This window comes from Agelaius phoeniceus, chromosome 4 (genome assembly GCF_051311805.1).
Source record: "Agelaius phoeniceus isolate bAgePho1 chromosome 4, bAgePho1.hap1, whole genome shotgun sequence".
NCBI classification, from domain to species: domain Eukaryota; kingdom Metazoa; phylum Chordata; class Aves; order Passeriformes; family Icteridae; genus Agelaius; species Agelaius phoeniceus.
The window spans coordinates 59,417,820-59,424,612 of record NC_135268.1 but is presented as its reverse complement, the minus strand read 5'-3'; positions in this window follow the sequence as shown (position 1 = coordinate 59,424,612).

Below are 6,793 nucleotides of genomic sequence, written 5' to 3'. Positions count from 1 at the left end.
GCTTCATCCAGAATGGACCCTTAGAGACACATTCACCCCCTTCTCCCAAGTCATGTCAGCTGCTCACCAGCTCACACCATCACTCCCACACCCACATTCACTGCAAGCCCCAGCACCAGGGACACAGAACCTCTGCTGCACTCACACCCAGCACACACCTGGGCACACACACTGGAAAACCATCACCCAGGAAAGAGCTGGGAAGGAGCTGGAGAAGCCAGGGCAGACTGGCCCAGTCAGACACAGAGCACGGCCAAGCAAACTGACCAGCCAACTATTCATATGCAGTTGCCCTTTTAAGTCCCTTACCCTGGTCTATTTTACCAAATCCCTCTTGTCTCACCTTTGCTTCCCCACAATCTACCCAAATCCCTCTTGTCTCACCTTTGCTTCCCCTCCTAAACATCTTAGTATAAGTCTTCTGTGATCATGAGCTGCTTTTCTCCTGCATCCTACAATATATCCCAGGAAGAATATTACTTGGTTTCCCCACTCTGCCATTGTTTCTCCAAGGTCCCTTGTGGGTTTTGCAGATAAGCTTTGCTACATAATTTAACAGTCTGGGAAATGGTTCTACATTCCTCCCAGATAGTCCATCCCTGCTTCTGCTCTCCCCTTATTCTTTTTTCCAACATTTGAGCTTGGTCAGGAATTCCTGCTTTGGCAAAGCTGGACTCCTGCCACAGCTTTGACTTCCTGCCCTTTGGAATAGGCTACTCTCATGCTTTGAGACTGTCCTTGAATCAACTTGTTCTCTTGGCCTCCTTTGATGTTCAGTGGCTCCTGAACACCACATCCTGGGTCACACCCCCCAGGTCTCTGGAGAAACTGCAGTCATTCAGTCACAAATATTGCTATCACACCAAACAGTCCATTTAAAGTTCTGTTCTCCTTCATAAAGCCACTTTTCAACATTCCCTAAGCAGTAATTTTTGACTGATAGTCTGTTCTGATCACAAAATTTCCCATCCTGCTGATTGACATCTTGAAATAGGTCACTGACTCCATCAGTTTTGAGAGAACTACTACTAGATCATTTCATCTCCCATACAAGACAGGGGAGCACAACTTCTCTACTGTACCAGGTCACTGAAAGACAACCCAGTCTCAGCTGGTGCCCAGCACCAGAGCACTGATCTGCCCTGAGAGGTTGTTTTTGCACAAATTGCAGAAGTGGGGCTGAGGCAGAGGGCTGCAGAAGATGGCAAAAGAAGCTGCAAGCATTGAGGGAGGATCTTCATGAGCAGCCCAAGCAGGTCCACTGGGCCCATGCAAGCTTCTTCTCATTTGCAGATCTGACAGGTGATTGACAGATGGACCAGCTCATCCAGTGACTGACACCAGAACAAAACACGTTTGTGCTGGTGGCCCTGTGTCACCCCCCACCATGGCCCTCAGCAGTGCACATTGTATTTGAGAAAGGGGAGGGAAAAGGGATGGGGGAAGGAGACTGATGTGAGCCTGTGCAAATACAGGAGGGTTTGGTTTTGTCTTGAATCAAAAGTTCTCATTTTAGATGTTGCTTTGTCACATGCTCTTGTGCTGGCTCTTTCTGGTTCTCCAATTCAAAGCTGGTGCATCAGCCTTGGGGTGCAGTGAAGTATTAAGCTCTTTGTGCATGTACTTCTCCACATTAGTAAAACAGAAAGCAGAAGCACTATCACATTTGTTAGATTTGATTAGTTAGATTGCTACTTCTTTCTTTCCTTATACCCTCAACTTCCTGCCCAAGTTTCAATAAGCAACAACATCCTGTTTAGCCAGGCTTGCATGTGGGACAGCAAAAAGGTCACCAACAAAAGCTGTGAGACACAGTGGTGACATTTGGTCCTCCCACACTGTCCTGGAACCAACTGCTTCCAGTTGAGACAGCAGAGTGCATTATTGAGAGGACAGCAGCGTGCATTATTGAGAGGACACAGGCATTGTGCTCATCAGCACGGGCTGATCCAGCACTCTCATTTCCCCACCCAGACCCCTCTGCAACACACAAAATGAAACAAATCAACTTCAAACAATATCATCTATCCAGGGAGGTGGTGGAGTCACCATCCCTCTATGTGTTTAAAAAAAGACTGGATGTGGCACTTGGTGCCATGATCTAGTTGAGGTGTTAGAACATGGGTTGGACTCAATGATCTTAAAGGTCTCTTCCAACCTAGAAATTCTGTGATTCTGTGATTCCACATGGAAAGCAGGCTGCTAACAAGGGATACAGGTGAAAGACATGGAAAGCCCCAGCAGCCTGTAGTGGGCAAACTACAAATAATGACTGACCAGTTTCCAGGATGAATTTCTGTGCCCTGGGTCCAGCAGCTTGAGCCTGTTGCTCTGTGGTCATAGAATCACAGAGTCACTGAGCTTGGAAAGGCTTCTAAGATCATTGGGTCCAACCATTAACCCAACAGGTCAGATGGGTCTGCTCTTGCCTGCAGCATTCCTTGGAAACCTTGTGCATGAAGCAGCCTGGGTGAATTCCCAGTTCAAACCCTCAGTCCCAGCCCCAAAACGTACCCTCAGCACAGAGCAATGTGTGTGTGCATCCACAAGCAGATGCAGCAATATCAGAGATGAGAGCTGGTGTTCTCCTGCCCAAGTGGTGGTGTACAGCTGCAGGTAATGGACATGATCTGCCCCATACCTCTCCTTCTTCCTAAGGAAGGGCAATACTCATCATGATGGCCTTACTTGCAGCAAAAACAAGAATAAAGTGGCCATATTGAGAACAGTCAGAGAGTGCATGGTCACATTTGTGACTAATATAGGTGTGAGGACTTGGGAAAGTAGTTTCATACAATTTTCTATCCAGCAATTCTTAAATACAAGGATGCCTAAGATCTAATAGTGTTTCTGTTTGCACTGAAAAGTCCTGAGCAACTCCACAAGTGTTCACTCAGAGGCAGATAGCAATTAAGAAATTACTAATTTTCCCAACAAATGAGTTCAGGAGTAACTCCTTGTTGCAGACATCTTTTATGAAAAATCCTTTCCTTAGGATTTTTCCTCCTGAGAAGCTGAGAGCCTCAGGAACAAAATGTAAACAATGGTTATCTGCTGCTGTGGAATGCAACAGGTGGATCTTTGATTGGCCCATGTTGGTTGTTTTTAATTAATGGCCAATCACAGTCAGCTGGCAGAAGCTTTTGTTACCATTCCTTCTTATTCTATTCTTAGCTAGCCTTCTGAGGAAATCCTTTCTTCTATTCTTTTAGTATAGTTTTAATGTAATATATATCATAAAATAATAAATCAAGCCTTCTGAAACATGGAGTCAGATCCTCGTCTCTTCCCTCAGCCTGAGACCCCTGTGAACACTGTCAGAACTCCTCACAAAAATTCAGTAGCAGTGAGACAATGCCCTCACAAACACAGAAAGCATTTCTAGTTTTGAGGACTGGTGCACAACTAATTTCTTTACAATTTTTCGGGATACTTAGAAGAAGAGTTCAGGACTGAAATCTTAGAGATTTGAAAAGCTGCCTTTCCAAAAGTGTCTAAAAAACCCACTGAAAATACAGTTATGTGTCTTTAAACTCAATGGTCAATTTTACATCTACATTACTGATTGCTCCAGTGAGCTACTTAGACACAGGTCAGGTACAAATTAAATCTCCATCTGAAGGAAACAGGGATTCAATGTAATAGTCCAAAGATATAAGGTAAATGCAGCAAGCCCTCAGCTTTAGTTGCTTGGAGGAAGCTGTGTCTAGCTCTACACTTGCTACAGAATTTGATGCAGGGCACGTGTGTGCTAGCAGAGCCCTGCACTTTGTTTACAAACCACACAGGAAACACAGAAAGACTTGTGAACTTTCAAGCACGTTCTTTATGCAGCAGGCACTGAGATAAAAGGAGGAATATCCTTTCATAGAACTGAGAAAATGCTGAAGAGGTTCAAAAACTTTTCAATGTACTATAGAACACTGTAGTGTTATATTAGCTGGCAAAGGTCTGACAGCCAGTTACCTCATCCATCAGGCAGATTTTATATTGCACCTGCAGCAGGTGGTGTCACTTATTTAGCACAGCACAGAACTTTGTGTCACTGCTGTTTACAGCCTTGCAAGTGGGAAGAGAATTTCCCTTGAGCCTGGTTTACAAAAGAAAGGAGTCCTACACAATCACTTGGTTTGCTTCTCTGTTCCTCTCTCTGTCAGCCTTTTTCCTCCCAAGTTCTTGTGCACTAATTAACCAATTTCAACCAGAATCTTATGTAATGGGCTGCAGAAGCCTTCTTTTTGTTATTTCTGTGAATGGAAGCCACAGCATCCTGTTCTGATGAGAGTAACCCCCCCTGATATCTGATACTTAGGGTTGAACATATAATGAAGCATTTTGTCATCAGAAGTAATCTTAAAGAATTTACAGGAGAAGCAAGTGTAAATAAAGTTGAAATCTGTGTGGAGTAACATAAAGTGATCAATATGACAATACTGAAGAAGAAAGCTGTGTAACATCAACCAGGTGAACAAAAAGGATTTGGGGTTGGGAAGGGAATGCTGATGCTCAGACCAGCTCCAGGCAGCTCATCTGATGCACAGGAATATAACATGTCCTGTGTTCCCAGCAGCAGATGTGGCTTTGCAGAGGACACAAATGCAGTGTTTTTCATGTGCTTTGGATGGCCACCAGCACAGGTACAGAGAGAAGGCACCATTGTCTCTCTGCCAGTGGGGGCTGCCACCAGGAAAATAGAGAGCAGCTTACAGGTAAAATAATTCCTATATGCTGCAGGTCATGCACAGCACAGCTCACCAGGAAAATTTACATTTTAGCAGCATCTGCAGAGGAGGTGAAAGAAAGAAGAGTAAACTGGATGCCCAGACACTGAGTTACAAAGGCTTTTTTTGCAGGAGATGTGTGTGATTAGATGGCACATGTTTCTTCACAGCTGTCTCTTTCTGCTAGCTGGTTTTCTTGTCCCAGCCCTGTTATCACTTAATTTTCAGTGTTCCTCTCGAATATTCTCCAAATGTTATGACAGCACTGTGAAATTGGGAAACACTGAGATTACAGTCACTGCTATTCCAACAAAATCCAGGAAAGATATAATTTCGTTAATTATTATAACAGGTTCTGCTCTTTTCAGAACAAGTTCTCTCATTTGTAAGTTCTGCTGAGAAGTGACATCCAGAAATTACAGATGCCCACAGTACTGGGAGTGTTTGGTGGCACTGTGGGTATTGTGGTTGTTTTGGAAAGATTCAGTCACACCTGCTGCACACCACCTTTTATCAGCAATTTCCACCATGAAGGATTCTTTCTCTCCTCAGCCATACCTGAGGTGCCAGAACTATCAACATTTGACATTGATATCCAAAAAAAGAAAAGGACAATCAAAAGCTTGATTGATCAGGCCTTAGGAATAACTGGAGGATAGTCTTTTATCCCTAGTTGCCTCAAAAATATCACCCACCTAACTCTCAGGTAGCAGTGGGAACCTGCTGCTTTTGTCTTACAATGCTCCTATGCTGTTGGATAAATTGGACTTAATACAGAATCATCTTTATCATGTTCCCTGCTGCAATGCATGGTGTCAAGGCATAGGCTGGCAATTAGGTTCCTGAAGTATTTCTGTATTCTGATCTTTTACAAACACTTTCTAATCATCCTGCCCGAAGATTTATTGTAAAGGCTTTCAAAAAAGTGCATACACCTTGAAAAGATTTGTTGAGATTTGATATCTTGGAAATTCACACAGTTCAGAGGACTCCAGAAGCTGGCTATCAGTTAATGAGATACAGTGCTTTCAAAAACTGTCATTTTCCTTTTAGAATGGAAACATAAGCACTAGGAAAACAGTTCAAGAGGAATAGAGATCCATGAGCCCTTAACTGTAATCATGGGGGAAATCCTGAGTTTGGATTTCAGTAGGGTCCTGTTTAGAGAACTGAATTCCAGTGGAATAAAGTCATTCAGCTTGAGGTCATTGGCACTGGGAAAACTTCTCAGGGAAGAAGTGAAATCCAGCTCACTCCACAGAGCTAAGGGAGTGCCAGGCCCTTGCACTGCTTTTCACCCCCCTTCATCCCTCCTCATTTCACTTTATCTTCTGTTCTTCCTTCCCATCCCACTCAGGGGACACTGTTTCATCTCTTCTTTGCTGAGGCACTTTTATTATCTTCATCACATCTCTCATGGAAATACTCAAGGGCCAGAAAGTTTGCAAGGAGTGATTTCATGCTTGCATTCATGCTGGGAAAGAATCTGCCACCTTCTGAAACACTGGGACTATGAGCTTTTACTGGTTTTTAGTGCTGCCTGCTCAACTCTGCTTGTCCTATTTATTCACCCTGATTAGGCTGCCAAGGCTTGATGAAAGGAGGCTTGACATTTACTTGTCTTTGACAGTCCTTATGTAGTTTGAGGTGTTACAAAATCAGCAGCAAGGACACCTTCCAGAGCCTCTGAGTCTGCACTCACCTTATTTACTTATTCATTCTTGGTGAATCGTTGTCATATCTGAAAAGAAGAAAAGTTTACACAAATCAGGCTACTGAAAAATAGCCTTTTTTAAAGTTTTAGGCCTTTGAATTAATTATTCCATCGTTCCACTCTTAAAGTGATTCTTACACTTACTGAAGCTATGAATTTTCAATTCCCAGAGGAAGCAGATATTGCAATGTTACTGCATAAACTGCTTAAGATAGCTAGCTGGTTTTCCCCACATATTTTCTTAGTTAATGAAATTAAAATCACAAGTAGAAAACACAGGAAAAAGAAAAAACAACACAGCAAAAATATTAAATTCAAGAACTTTCCTTGTATTTGTATATAATAAAATAGTTCACAG